The following is a 16,240-nucleotide window of genomic DNA, read 5'->3' as shown; positions in this document are numbered from 1 at the left end:
CACATAACTCCATTTGAGAGAAATGTATCCAAGTTGGGCATGTTTGATATGTATGCCCAACTTGAGGGGGAGTGTTGACGGATCTTGATGTATGGGTCCGGGTTTGGACCCGATCCAGTGAGTCTTGGTTTGGGCATACTTATACCATCGTAAACCCTAATCTTGCAAGTTAATGAAGTTTTCTAAGAGAGAGAGTCTCTGGCGGCTAGTGGGTACCAGATCTCTTCACCCATGGTTTTTTCCCTCTAGTTGAAGGTTTTCCACGTTACATCTGTGTTTGATCTTCGTTTCTTGTGCGTCCATTATTTCTACAAGGAGTAAAGATGAAGATTGATGATGGAGAAATTCTAGAAAATCCCACCCCCATTCGTCAATTGGTGGGAGCTCTCATATATTTATCCATCACAAGGCCTGACATATCACATGCTGTACATGTTATAAGTTAGTTTCAACAAAGACCCACTTTTGTACACATGGGAGCTGCATTGAGGATTGTTCGATATGTCAAACACACTATCACTAAGGGACTTTTTCTATCCTCCTCATCAAACTTGAATATGATTGCTTATATTGATGCTGATTGGGGTGGAGATCCTTGATGAATTTAAGAGAACTAATCTTTGATTAACCTCGAAAGAATCCCTAACTCCTCTTTATATAGACTAGAGGAGAGGGATAAGTTACAAGAAAGTCATTAAAAAGAAACATTATTACACAAGTGCCCTCTCAAGCCTAATACTGAGTATAAACACGTCTTAACACTCCCCCTCAAGTTGGAGCGTATATGTCAAACAAGCTCAACTTGGAACAACAACTTTGGAATGGTCCTCTTGCAAGAGCTTTAGTAAAAATATCAGCAGTTTGCCCTGTAGTTGAAATATGGGAGGTACTTACAAACCCCTTTTGAATCATGTCTCTGGTATAGTGACAATCTACTTCAACATGCTTGGTTCTCTCATGGAAAGCATGATTATTAGCAATAAACAGAGCAGCTTTGTTATCACCTAACAATTGCATAGGAAGAGGCACTTCCACAGTAAGATCCAACATCAGAGATCTAACCCACATAACTTCAGCAGTAGCCTGAGCCATAGCTCTATACTCAGATTCTGCACTTGATCTGGCAACCACTGTCTGCTTCTTACTCTTCCATGTAACCAAGTTGGATCCAATAAACACACAAAACCCAGTAGTGGATTTTCTGTCAAGGTGACATCCCGCATAATCAGCATCAACATACACAGATATAGTGAGAGATGTACCATTTTGAAAGAAAAGTCCCATTCCTGGTGAATTTTTCAGATACCTGAGAATCATCATGGCAGCATCCCAATGGACTTTCTTGGGCTTATCCATAAATTGACTCACTCTGCTGACAGCATAGGCAATATCAGGTCGAGTAACAGTGATATATAGGAGCTTCCCAACAATCCCTCTATATTGTCTAGCATCAACATCTTCAGTATCATCATCATACAAGCGAGTATTGATGTCCATGGGTGTAGAGGCAGGTCGACATCCTAGCATACCTGTCTCTTGCAAGACATCAGTAACGTATTTCCTTTGGCACATGATAAGACCCTTCTGATTTCTGGCAAACTCAATACCTAGGAAATAGCGTAGCTCACCAAGATCCTTGGTGACAAAGTGTCGTCCAAGGACGCCCTTGATGTTGGAAATCCCCTGAATATCATCCCCTGTAACAATGATATCATCAACATAGACAAGAACTATCACTGTACCTGTAGAAGTTTTCTTGACAAAAAGGGAATGATCAGCCGAAGAACGTCTGAAGCCCTCATTCTCAATATTCTCTGATAATTTTTGAAACCAAGCTCGAGGACTTTGTTTCAGACCATAAATTGCCTTTCTCAATCTACACACTTTCTGACACTCCCCCTCAGCAACAAACCCTGGTGGTTGCTGCATATACACTTCTTCATGTAGGTCACCATACAGAAAGGCATTTTTGACATCAAGCTGTGATAGAGACCAATTCTTGCTGACGGCAACAGCGAGAAGAACCCGTAAAGAAGCATGTCGTGCCACAGGAGAGAAGGTATCATAATAATCAACCCCATAAGTCTGAGTATAGCCTTTTGCAACCAGGCGAGCCTTATATCTCTCAATGCTGCCATCTGCTCTGTATTTAACAGTAAATACCCATCAACAACCAACAATAGCTGCATCAGATGAAGGAGTAACTAGTGTCCAGGTGCCTCTAGACTGAAGGGCATCCATCTCTTCTTGCATAGCTGCGGCCCATTTGGGATCAGAAAGAGCGTCCATGGGAGTCTGTGGAAGAGCTACAGCCGACAGTCCCTTGACAAACTGTCGGTAAGTAGGAGTGAGTCGAGCCATGGACAAATGACCAGAGAGAGGATGCATAGTGCAACTGCGTTTGCCTTTCCTTTGAGCAATAGGCATATCAAGTTCATTAATATGAGGACCAGTAGCATGCTCTGGAGAGTCCCCTGTGGCATCATCACATAAAGAATGGTCAGCAGGATTTGTGTGTTCAGGAAGTACCTTGGGCATGCTGGGTGAAGGCACAGGAGCACAGGGGGCAGGTTGAACAGGTTTAGTGCGACGTTGGTAGATAGCCCCAAAACGCGAAGCAACGGGTTGTGGATAACTCATGAGAGGTAAAGGAAGGTGGACTTCATCACTAAATTCAGGCACCCTTAATTGAGTTCCATTGGGAGAGAAATAAGAGGTGGACTCAAAAAATGTAACATCAGCACTCACATAATATCGACGAGTAGAAGGATCATAACAACGATATCCCTTTTGAGTGCGGGAATAACCAACAAAGATCGTTTTGATAGCCCGAGGGGATAACTTATCTCTCCCAGGACCAAGCAACTGAACAAAGGCAACACATCCAAAAATACGAGGTGCAACAGAAAACAATTCTCTGTCAGGAAAAAGAACAGAGAAAGGAATAAGATCTCCCAACACGGATGACGGCATGCGATTAATAAGATAGCATGCTGTAAGAACAGCATCTCCCCAATAAGAATGGGGAACATGGCTGTGTATGATAATGGTTCTGGCGACATCAAGAATATGGCGGTGTTTTCTTTCAGCAACCCCGTTTTGTTGAGAGGTATAGGTGTTGTAGAGGACGTCAAACAATAGGCACAAGAACTTTGGTGAATGATACCCTTATCCCTGAAAAATTGTTCTAAAGAGAAAGCACAGAACTCAAGAGCATTGTCAGAGCGCACAATCTTGACACAAGTATCAAACTGAGTCAGAATTTCATTGATAAAATTTTTGATTACATGACCCGCTTCAGATTTGTGTTTCATAAGAAAAACCCAACTAACACGACTGTAATCATCAACAGCAACAAGATAATACCGATGACCCTGAAGGTCAGGAGTACGACTCGGGCCCCAAACATCAAAATGAAGTAACTCAAACACAGAGTGGCTAGTTCTACTAGACCGCGGAGGAAAGGATGACCGATGGTGTTTGCCTAACTGACAAGACTCACATTGAAAAGACGACTTATGAGACAGCTGAGGGAGAACATGCAACAGTTTCTGAAACGGGAGATGTCCAAAACGTAAATGCCAAGTATAAGCCGAGGATGAGGACGACCCCGACGAGGTAGATCCAGCAAAGGGAAAGGAATGCACTAGCCTGTAGAGATCTCCCTGTTCACGGCCACTGCCAATCACCCTGCCCGTCAGTATATCCTGAAACACAAGAGAGGAAGAGTCAAATATAGCACGACAATTTAATTCTCTGGTAATCTGACTGATAGAAAGTAGGCTATGGGGGAATTCTGGTGCATGAAGAACGTGCTGCAGCGGCAATGATGAAGTAAGTTGGACCTCTCCATGTCCAACAACTGGTGAATCTTTTCCATCTGCTAGAATAACCGAACGACCCGGTGGAGTAGGGACGTAAGAGGTGAATTGCGTCTTATCCCCACAGAGATGTGTCGATGCACCAGAATCAATAAGCCAATCTGTAGTGTCAGGAGGAGAGCAGACTGTACAGGCAGAATACATACCAGATGAAGAAGCCAACATGTCGCCAATCAAGTGCCTCAACTGAGAGAGAATGTCATCTACATGCAACTCACTGGAGGAGGCAGTGTGCTGAGGCTTAGGCTGCTCAGGAGAATCAGTAGATACAGTCTGGTTTGCAAAAGCTGGACGACCATGTTTCTGCCAACACTTATCCACAGTATGACCAATGCGGTGACAAAACTGACATACAGGGCGCGAAGGGGTATTGCCACGGCCACGGCCCCCTCGTCCTCTGGCAAAAAAGGGTCCACCTCTGCCACGAGTAGCAAGCATAGCAGAAGTGGTATCAGGAACAATCGATGCAGAGATCGGAATTCTGCTGAGCCTACTGTAAGCCTCATCAATAGGAGGAATCGAGGGACTAGTAAGCATTTGGTTCTTTGCGGATTCATAAACAGAGTCTAAACCAGAAAGAAAGACCCCTACCATAAGCATATCTCTGTATGCCTTTTGTTGTTCACACTTGCATGCGGGAAAGTAGCTATTCAGTCTCTCAAACATGGACTTGAGACTAGAATAATAAGTGTGAAGAGGTCTGCCATCTTGTCGCATCTGATGGATATCATGATGAAGCTGCATAATGCGCGTTTCATTTCTTGCCTGTGAATAAGTGGCAGCAAGAGAATCCCACATATCCTTTGCACTGTCCTTGTGCAAGACTTCATTTGCAATTTCTTGTGAGAGAGTACCAACAATCCATACCATAACCAATGAATTATCTTTAAACCAAGTAGTATATTTTCCTACCTTCTGTACGGGCTCGGGCTCCAATATGAGATGTTCCTTCTCATGAGCGATCAAAGTTCTTTTTACTTGCATGGCCCACATCTCGTAATTACCCCCATCCATTTTGGTGATAATGCTGGAAAATGGGGAACTCTTCATCTCTCCCGACGATACAAAGGAAGAGGTATTAGCGCCACTACTAATTTCAGACATCTTTCAACACAAAGGAGGAAACCGAGCCACGGAATAGGAAGTGCAGGCAAAAGAATACAATCACATATCGAAAGACAACATGCTGATCATGAAGCAATATGCAGTTAACGCAGGTAGCAATCCAGAAGTCTGATCGGCGAGAAGAGGCAACAGCAGAGCTGAACGAAGAGAGATACCAGAGACGACGCTGAGAAGAAAATCAGCGTGCAGAACCACGGGCAGAGCAGCGGCGGAACAGCGGCGGAGCAGCGTGCAGCGGAGGAGCAGCGTGCTTAGCAGCGGCGGAGCAGCATGCAGCGGAAAGACGCAGAGAGGAAAAAATCAGCGTTGAGGCGGCGGCGAAGATGACAGGCGAAGCAATCTGCTGGGCGGAGCAACGGCAGAGTGCACACGCAGCGGCGGCGCAGGCGGACGGGCGCAGGCGGCACAGGCGGAGGCGGCGCAGGCAGACAATGGGTAGGGCGACGAGGGGCAGCAGGGATGGATCAGGCGGCAATGGACAGGGGGGCAAAGGGCGACGGCAACTGACGCCGATGAGGCGGCGGCCGGCGCTGCTTAGTCGGCGACAACTCGCTGAGGAGGAGACGGCTGGAGCTCTGATACCATGATGAATTTAAGAGAACTAATCTTTGATTAACCTCGAAAGAATCCCTAACTCCTCTTTATATAGACTAGAGGAGAGGGATAAGTTACAAGAAAGTCATTAAAAAGAAACATTATTACACAAGTGCCCTCTCAAGCCTAATACTGAGTATAAACACGTCTTAACAATCCTAATAATAGGCATTCCACCATCGGTTTTTGTGTTTTTCTAGGTGACCCTCATTTCATGGAGATGCAAAAAACAACATAAAGTCTCTTTATCTTCAATTGAAGCAGAGTATCGTGCCATGGCTACCACCACCATGGAGATTGTATAGTTGAAAATCTTATTGAAGGACATTGGAATTGACCTTAATGAAGCCACCAAGCTCTACTGCGACAACAAAAGTGCCATCTACATTGCTAGCAATCATACCTTTCATGAAAGGACAAAACATATTGAAATGGATTGTCACTATGTAAGAGAAATATCTTAGCCGAATAATTGATCTATCTTTTGTCCCTTCTGAATATCAACTTGGAGATTTCTTCACCAAAGCACTTGCTTCCGCAAGATTCCAGTTTCTTCTTGGCAAACTTTCGGTGATTACACCGTAAGTTTGAGGGAGGGTGTTAGAATTTATAATGTAAGTATACATACATGTTTTTGTATCTACTATCATATATCTTAAACTCCTAGCAGTTTAATGTATGATTTGTATATATAAATACATGTGTGTATACATAGGACTTTTTGTAACTTTTTGTATTTATTTTTTCTTTATTTTTCATGCCTTTTTCTAAACTTTTTTCTTTTCCTTTTTTTATTAGAAAGGAAGTAGCTGTTGGGAGCTCCAACAGCCACTTCCTCTTCCTCTTTTCTTCCTCCTTTCTTCTTTACTTCCTCTATAAATAGGACACTTGGGACCCTTGTTATTTTAAGGGCTTTTTGGCCTCTCTTGTGTATTCTTCTCTTGAGATTAATATATTAAGTTTGAGGATTGATTTTGTATTATCTATTGAAGTTGTTGGGATCTTCAAGAGTGTATCTCTTGAAGCATTTTCATTCTCAAGTTTGGGCCTGATTTACAGTTGCTACTCAGCACACATACCAGCTGCAAACTTGTAGCCGAATGAGAAGGACATCGAAAGGCATCAATTTTTGGCATTTAGTTTCCCCAAAAGAATCTGGTTTAAGAGAGCAGGGTTGGCTTTCCCCTTTGACTCCTTCATCACCTGAAACAGGAACATAATAACAAGTTCAGGAACCATATCAACATAAGTTCAAGAACACAGCTAGTGCCACATCTTTCGTAGAATACCCACCTGACCAGCAAAAAAACCTTGCAATTTTGACTTGCCTCCACGATATTGTTCAAGCTGCTTAGGGTTTGCTGCTAACACTTTATCCACCATCACTTCAATTTTTGCTGGATCTACTATCTGTGTTAATAACTCACAGTGCTTGTTAGGTTACAGGTTTGACAAAATAATGGCATTGCAAAAATGTAAACATCACAGCTTTTAACTCGGCAATCGTGCAAAGCATTTTAAGGTCAATGGAAATGGAAACAGAAAAAGATACAACTTTCCATATCAATGGCATTAAAGATTGACGCAACCCTGATCTTACCAGGATGATATCCATGCCTCAATCGTAAGTAAACAACATGAAGTCTACATAAATATGAACTCCCAACTTGCATCTCAAAACTGATATAACATTAGCAAACAAAGGTTAAACCCAGAGAGTTTCATTTTCATTAAATGATCTGCCTACACAATGACTGAAGATCAGTGCTGAAGTTATCAAATGCATGCTAAAGTTCTTTTTCTTGACTGAACTCAAAGCCGTTGCTGTTTCTTAAGTGGAATTCTTATGGCGACAATGAAAAGGTTCAGAACAGTAGGGAAAAAAAGTAAAATCAAATTCAATAGAGGGAAAAGTACTTTTTTCAGGATATTTATTTAAGGAGAAGCAAATTGTTTCTCTTTTATACTAAGACTGTATAAGTAGGAGAAGCAAATTCAGAAGTTCCATTCTATATATCCAAGTTCAACATGAAAAAATTCAAGAACTTTATATTGGAGGACATATTAAATCCTTTTGCAATAGATTCCACCAGTAAGTTCACTGACAACAGCACCAAACAATGCCCTCATGCAAGCTAAATTAGGGTCATAGACTTGGATCTACTAAAATAAAGAAGTTTGATTGCTCCACAGGTGTCAGTTTTTTGATATATCAGTCTTGATATTCACTGCAGTTCACCCTTGCAGAAAATAAGGAAGAAGAAGACTAAGATGAGAGAAGGGAGATGACTGCAATAACTACACGCAGTCTCAACCCTAAAATTTTATTATCTCATCTTTGATACAAGGCCAGAATAATAAACTAAAATGGTACACAAAATTACTTCATATGCCATTAATGAAACATAAAGGCACGTGAGAAATAAAACACCTATTTCTGATGGGTTTGGGTCTGGACCAAGATCCAAACCCATCTGGTAATCCTTTAACATCCTCCCTCAAGTTGAGCATGTTCCTTTTATCATGCACAACTTGCTCTTGAGAAACCAAAATTGATGACTAGTTAAATCCTTTGTAAGCAAATCAACAACTTGATTATTGGTGCGAATGTAACATGGCTCAATCTCTTTGTCCTCAACCTTTTGACGAATGAAGTGATGATCAATCTCAATGTGATTTCTCCTACTACGAGGAATAGGATTAAAAGCTATGCTGATGGCACTTTGATTGTCACACAATAGGCTCTCCTAATTTGCCCAGTAAATTTCTCACCTATGTAGCTTCAGCGATCCCTACTGCCACAGACCTATATTTAGCTTCCGTAGTAGATCGGGCTATGGCCTTTTGTTTGCGACTACTCCAAGTAATGAGATTTCTTCCAATAAAAACACAATAGCCTGAAACTGATCTCCTCTCATCTGCATCTCATGCTCAGTTTGCATCTGTGTAAGTAATTAGTTCATGCCTTTTACAAGAAGAATCACTCTTGCAATAGACAAGGCCATCTCCAATTGTGCCTTTCAAATACCTTAAGATTCGTTTAACAACATTCATATGATTGTTTCTAGGAGCATGCATAAATTGTGACACTTGATTCACAAAATATACAATATTTGGCCAATCGAAGGTAAGATGTTGTAACATGCCAACAATACTGCAACACCTTCTAGGATTATGATATAGATTCCCTTCCTCTGAGCTCAACTTGTGATTTAATACACTAGGACTACTAACAGGTTTGGAACCTGTCATGCCTGTCTTGATCAAAAGATCCAGAGTGTATTTCAGTTGTGTCAATGTTAAAGTATATTGTTGTCTGTGTTAGAATGCATGTATTCCTATCTATCTATATATATATATATATATATATATATATATATATATATATATATATATATATATATATATATATATTACATATATTAGTGTGTGCTAATATATGTCTTATATATATATATGTGTGTGTGTGTGTGTGTGTGTGTGTAGTTTAGGGTAGCTAGGTCGTGTTTGTAATTTTCTCTTTCTTTTTGTACTTTTTCTTTTCATTTGTTTTCACATTTTTTATTATTAAAGGGGAGAACTGGCTGTTGGACCATTCTAGCCGTTGGAGATGGCCCAACAGCCACCTCCCTTCTTTCTCTCTTCCTTTCCTTGTTCTATATGTTGAATAACATTTATAATAGGTTGGTCTTTTGAATATTTAAAAGTTATATTAACAGATTTTATTAATAGTTGTTTCAGTCTTGGACTGATTTTGTAATTTCTTTCTTTTACCCTAATTCTCATTTAACGTGAGAAGGGTGCAGCCTAATGGAATAGTTCGTGCAATTTTCTCTCTCTTTCTCTCTCTCTCTCGACTTCTTCTCCTCTCTCTTGCAACATGATATCAGAGCGGGTGACGTGACCACCGTCGACTGTCCAACTTCCAGCGACCTTCTCCGGCGATCTCTCTTCCTTCTCTTCTCCTCTCCCTCTCTTCCTTCATCTGGTCTGGTCGGCAATATCAACAAGGACTGTGGAAAGGAGTCTGTCCACGCACAGAAATATGCGTGAATAGACTCCAACCATGAATATCAACAAAAAAAATGGCACAGCTGTGTGGGAGTCTGCATCGACTAATATCTTTTGGAGTCTGCATAGTTTAATATCTTCTGGACGGACATAAGATGGTGGATCAGCCAAATGAAGGACTGCTGGTTGAGGAGTCGTGGATGCTGATGCAGAAGTCTTGGTCAGTGGTGGACAGCAATCTGCTGTATGGGAAGACGTGCTGCGCATCTACACGTGAGTATGATTTTTTATTGGTAGTCGTGGTGTGGCTGTCATCCGGCGGACAACAATCTGCTGTGTTTTTGGTAGTCGTTGTGTGGCTGTTATCTTGTGGTGGACAGCAATCTCTGCTGTCTTTTTGGTTGTCGTGGTGTGGCTGTTATCTTGTGGTCATATATATATTATTTGGAAACATTGCTGCTCATCTACAAGATATTTTTTTTGCTGTGTGGCGCGAGACCCTGGTTCTTGTTTTTATCAGCATTATTCTGCCCTATATATTCTCCTTCGGTTGAACTAACTCTTGTGGGCTGACTTACAATGGCTGAAAATCTCAAACCTAATTCCTCTCATGAGTTTAAAATTGGAGGTAATCCATTCTCATTTGGTTCTACAGTTAAGTTGGATGGTCTTAATTATGAAATCTGGTCGAGGTCATTCATGATGTCAGTCACTAGACATCGAAAAAAATATTTACTTGAGGAAGATGAACCAGTTATCAAAACTGGAAAGTATGCTTCGTGGGAAGAGGATAACAGCATGGTTATGCCTTAGATCATGAATAGCGTGGACTCTTCTATTTCTCCTACCATTGCTTATTACACTACTGCTAAGGAGATGTGGGATTTTTTATGTAAGACTTATTCACATGACATGAATATGAGCAAAGTATTCGAGGTAGATGAAGAACTATACAAACTACAACAGGGTGATATGAGTTTGCCTCAATATTTTGCAGCAGTCAAGGCCACTTTTGAGCGACTAAAATCCCTTCGGCCCCCATGTAAGTCGTGCTATAAGACTCATTATGAGCAAAGTATGGTTTCCAAGTTTTTGGCAAGACTTTCTCCAGAATATTCAGTGGCAAAGGCACAAATGATCACTGGGAGTGATATCCTTGGTTTGGCAGAGGCATATAACAAGCTAAGTCGTTTGGCGGTTACTTTACCTCAGTCTGTCAGTAGCACACCCACATCAGCATTGGCTACATCTAATGGGCGTGGGTCAAGTTCTTCCTTTGTCCCTAGAGGAAGAGGCACAGGTAGGGGGTTTGGAGGACGTGGCAGGTTTCAATGTACCCATTGTGGAAAATGGGTCATCTTGTGGACAGGTGCTGGGATATCTATGGTCGACCATCTGGAGGCTCTCAGGGAAGAGGGTCTAAGACTCCCACAGGCAGAGGTACTTCATCATCAGTTTCTACGGGAATGGCTCAGGCAGCAGCCATTGGAGAGAATCCAAATACATCTGAGTCTTTCTCTCTTAGCCTGAATAAGGCAGAGCTGCTTCATCTTCCTCATCAGTCTCTGCATCGTTTGGAGTTGTTGGTCCTGCTCTCTCCACAGTTTCACATGACCCAGGTACAGTTTGGATGATTGATTCTGGTGCGTCGAGGCATTTTTGTAGCCGGCCGCATTTGTTCTCTTCCTTAACCAAGTTTGATTGGCCACAGTTTGTTAAATTAGCCGATGGCAGGTTCTCTCCCATTATGGGAAGTGGTGATGTTAAAATCTCCCCTTTATTATGTTTATCAAATGTTTTATACACTCCAGAGTTTCTACAAACCTGTTGTCACAGCTAACATCTAGTTTGCCATGTAAAGTCATGTTTGACCCTAACTCTTGTGTATTTCAAGACTTACAAACTGGGAAGATGATTGGTGGAGGCCATGAACAAGGGGGGGGGGGGGGGGGGGTCTACCTTTTGACGACATTATGGATTTTGCAGCTACTTCTGTGTCTCAAAAACCCACTCCATATCAATGGCACCTGCGGTTGGGTCATCCTTCTCCATCGAAGCTGCGTCATGTTCTTCCTAATATGTCTATGTCTAAGAACTTTGAGTGTGAAGCTTGTCAACTTGGCAAACACACTCGAAGTAGTTTTCCTTCAAGTTTAAGTCCATCCAGTCAGAGTCTCTTTGATCTTATTCATGTTGATGTATGGGGGCCCAGTCGGGTTGCTAGTAGATCTAAGTTTCGTTATTACTTTGTCATTGTTTATGATTATTCTAGAGTTAGTTGGGTGTTTTTGTTGAAATAAAGGTTTGATGTCATATGTATTCTCAAAAATTTCATTCTAGAAATAAAGACTCAATTTTCTTTTACTGTCAAATGCATTCGCACTGATAATGCCTTAGAGTTCAAAGCCTCCAACTTAATGCAATTTTACAACAGTCATGGTATTCGACCACAGTTTACATGTCCTCACACATCCCAACAAAATGGGGTTGCTGAGAGGAAACATCGCCAACTTCTTGACATGGCTCGTACTCTTATGTTGCACTTTGATCTCCCTGCGGGTTTTTGGGGAGATGCCATACTTACTGCTTGTTACCTGATCAATCGCTTACCATCCTCAGCTATTCAAAATGAAATTCTCATCCAAAGAATGTTTCCCAATCGACCTTTATTTCACCTTCCTCCAAAGGTGTTTGGTTGTACCTGTTTTGTTCATGATCTTGGCCCACATAGGGATAAACTTGCAGCTCAGTCCATCAAGTGTATTTTCATTGGCTATCCCTCCCATCAAAAAGGCTACAAGTGTTTTGATCCCTTAACTCATAAGGAGTTTATCAGTGCGGATGTTACCTTCTTTGAGTCTCAACCTTACTACATCTCCTCTTGTCCTCCACAACAGGTGTCTCCTTCCCTCTTCCCATTCCTCCCATTCCACTGGAGTCGATGCCTTCTCACCTTGAGTCTGTTTCTCCCTCCAATAGTCGTTTCACGGATCCTCCACAAACTTATATCCGTCGACATAAGGCTCCCACTGTTCCTCCACCAATGTCTCCTCAGGAGGTAAGCTCTCATGAAAGCCTAGATTATAGCACTCATGGCTATGATGGGGCCGATGACCTTTCCATAGCTCTTCGCAAAGGCAAATGACAATGTACCGTTCATCCCATATCTCATGTTGTTTCTATTGATAATGTTGGTGGTAGCTTGCAGCAGTTCGTGTCAGCCTTATCAGTGTACTCTGTTCCTTCTAGTCATCAACAGGCATTACTTGACCAAAAGTGGCGGCAAACTATGCAGGATGAGATGGAGACTCTACTGCAACGAGGGACGTGGGACTTGGTTGATCCTCCGTCTTGTGATGTCGTTGGTTCCAAATGGGTTTTCACCATAAAGTATTTATCCAATGGCTCAGTGGAACGCTACAAAGCTCGTCTTGTGGCAAAAGGGTATACACAAACGTATGGTATTGATTTCTTTGAAACTTTCTCGCCTGTAGCTCAAATGGAGACCATACGCCTTCTTGTGTCAGTCACAGTGCATTATGATTGGCCCTTATATAAGTTGGATATCAAAAATGTTTTCTTATATGGGGATCTTGATGAGACTATTTACATGCAACAACCCTCTGGCTTTGAACGTCAGGGGGAGTGTGGTAAGGTGTGCAGGTTGAAGAAAGCTATCTATGGATTGAAACAAAGTCCTCGTGCTTGGTTTCACAAGTTCTCCAAAGTGGTGTTAGAATGTGGCTTTACGAGGTCTCAGCTGGACCACTCATTGTTCATCAAGAAAGGACCTAGAGGTACAGTTGTGCTAGTGGTGTATGTTGATGATATTGTTTTGACATGTGAATGTGAGCAAGAGGTAGCTCTAACAAAGAAGTTTTTGCAAAAACACTTTGTTACCAAAGATCTTGGTCAACTACGGTATTTTCTTGGCATCGAAGTTGTTCGTAGCAAAGAAGGACTTGTGTTGTCGCAAAGGAAGTATGTTCTTGATCTTTTACAAGACACAGGGATGCTAGGAGCTAAACCAACAACTCTTCCTATGAATCCACGGGTACATCTATATGAGGATGACTCAAAAGAGGTAGCTTCACAAGCCTAATGATCATTGATTGGTAAGCTTCTTTATGTGACAGTGACTCGACCAGATATTAACTTTGCTGTGGGAAAATTAAGCCAAATCACGGAAAAACCAAAACAATCACATTGGGATGCAACTATGTTGATTGTCAAATATTTAAAGTCCTCTCCTGGCAAAGGCCTTTCCTTCAAAAAAGGTACATCTCTTGATGTTGAAGCTTACAGTGATGCAGATTATGCAGGCTCAATTGATGAGAGGAAGTCTACCACAGGGTTTTGTGTGTTTGTGGGAGGAAATCTCATTTTCTGCAGAAGTAAGAAACAAAGAGTTGTTTCTAGGTCTAGTGCAGAGTCAGAATATCGTGCAATGGCTCAAACTGCTGCCAAAATGACTTGGTCTAGATCCCTACTTGAGAGTCTTGGTATTCCAACTTCTTTACCTATGAAAATGTTTTGTGATAATAGAGCTGCCACTTACATTGTCAATAATCCTGTATTTCATGAGAGGACAAAACACATTGAAGTAGATTGTCATTATATTCGCGATATGGTTCAAGGAGGAATCATCTCCACTGTACATGTAGCCTAAAAGGATCAAACAACTGATATCTTTACTAAAGCCTTGCCTATTGCAAAGTTCTCTAGATGTTGTGACAAGCTGAGCATGATTAACATCTACGCTCCAGCTTGAGGGGGAGTGTTGAATAACGTTTATAATAGGTGGTCTTTTGAATATTTAAAAATTGTATTAACAGCTTTTATTAATAGTTGTTTCAGTCTTGGACTGATTTTGTAATTTCTTTCTTTTACCCTAATTCTCATTTAACGTGAGAAGGGTGCAGCCTAATGGCATAGTTCGTGCAGTTTTCTCTCTCTTTCTCTCTCTCTCTCGACTTCTTCTCCTCTCTCTTGCAACACTATAAATAAGGATTGTTGTCCCTTGTTTTATTATTGACAACTTCAATAACAAACACTTGGTTTTAATATATATGTTCTCTTTTCCTCAAGGTTGAGGTTTATTGTGTGTTACTTATTGAAGTTGTTGGAAGCTCAAGTTTTGGGCCTGATTTACATGGTATCAGAGCCTTGTTTCGGTTCTTTGACTTGCTGCCTTTCAAAGATTGAAGAATCAGCTCAAATTGTCCCTTTGGAACTGTGAAGCACACCAAGTGTTTGTTAGTGTAGAAACAGTAAAAGTGAAGGAACGAGAAACGAACACAAATGTAACGTAGAAAACCCCTCAACTAGAGGGAAAAAACCACAGGTGAGGAGGACTGGTGCCCACTAGCAACCAGACACTCTCTCTCATAAACTTTCATTCATACCCAAAAATTAGGGTTACAAAGATATAAGTAGAGCCTCAACAGGCCTAAACAAGAGCACACACTGGACCGGGTCTAGACCCAGACCCGTACATTAAAACATGTCAAAAATTATATTGCTGGCTGCGGTTTGGTTCAACAAGTTGCTGTTCTTCTTACTGGTTCTTGGCAATTATTTCTTGTGAGTTCAAGGTGATCTACGTGATGGGTTTGAGCTTATCATATCAAGCTTTCATGGCTGCTGGAATTGTGATTGTTTTTCTATTGTTGCTGTAATTTTCTTCACGTGGTGGTGCTTTCTTCACCTGGCAGCAAGCTTCTCCATAAATTGTAACTGGCTAGAACTATAGAACATTTTATTCGTAGTAAAAGCCTTTGGGGACTAGTTGATGGAACAAAAATTGAACCACAACTAGTCTTAAGAAAAGTTGTTATTTGAAGGGCTGTAGAATTGGATGGAACAGAAAAAGAGAAAGTTGTGGCTGAATAAATAAGAAATGAGAAGAATGTCATCACAAGATTATCACATGGATATTGACTTGTGTTGACAATGCTACTAGTGGGTAGATTTCTAACTTAAATTCTACCCAAGAGACTTGGGAATATCTAAAGAAAACTCATACCATGAGAGATGTTGCTTATATGCATAATATTCAACTCAAGGTTCACAATCTTCAACAAAGAGATAGATCCATTAAAGATTATGTAGCTGAAATGGATCAATTGTATGATGAATTAAGCATCTTTGAACCACATTGGGTTGATGCACAAGATCTTATACTTAGATAAAAGCAAATCCAACGTGACAAGTTTTATAAGTTTGACATAGGCCTTAGACCCAAATTTGATGGTGTTAAAACCTCTTTGCTCCATTGTTCTAAAACACCATCCATGAATGAGGCTATTGCGGAACTTTAAATGGAAGAAAATTGACTTTGTCTTGATAGAGAAAAAGTCAACAATGTTCTTGCCACATCTAGGCCGAGGGCCTACTTGAAGCCTTATAGACTTCTACACTTCAACCGAGCAAATGAAAGAACAAGAAGAAGAATTATTTATCATTGTCAAGAAGAATGACATACTAAACCCAAATGTCTGAAACTTAGAACTTATGACAAGAGAAGTAATGTGGCGGTTTCCATCCAAGAAGAAAAGAAAGAATCAAACTCCTTTCAACTCGATCAACTCATAAGTGCTCTTCAACCTAAGCTCATTGAAGCCATTCAA

The 16,240-nt window shown here is 41.2% G+C and overlaps 1 protein-coding gene and 1 long non-coding RNA gene across 5 annotated transcripts in view; both read right to left on the bottom strand.

Moving 5' to 3' along the window:
• Window positions 1–16,240, bottom strand: part of LOC116246359 (glutamyl-tRNA(Gln) amidotransferase subunit B, chloroplastic/mitochondrial-like) — a 51,812-nt gene that overhangs the window by 8,356 nt on the left and 27,216 nt on the right. The gene's annotated exons all lie outside the window — the stretch shown is intronic.
• On the bottom strand, window positions 3,254–7,013 carry LOC126410263 (uncharacterized). Its single transcript, XR_007573934.1, has 3 exons — window positions 6,894–7,013; window positions 6,680–6,803; window positions 3,254–3,707 (listed from the first exon to the last, which is right to left on the bottom strand). It is a non-coding gene; the product is annotated as an uncharacterized LOC126410263 (long non-coding RNA).

Source organism: Nymphaea colorata, chromosome 1, assembly GCF_008831285.2.
Source record: "Nymphaea colorata isolate Beijing-Zhang1983 chromosome 1, ASM883128v2, whole genome shotgun sequence".
NCBI classification, from domain to species: domain Eukaryota; kingdom Viridiplantae; phylum Streptophyta; class Magnoliopsida; order Nymphaeales; family Nymphaeaceae; genus Nymphaea; species Nymphaea colorata.
This window is presented reverse-complemented; position numbering and strand designations above follow the sequence as displayed.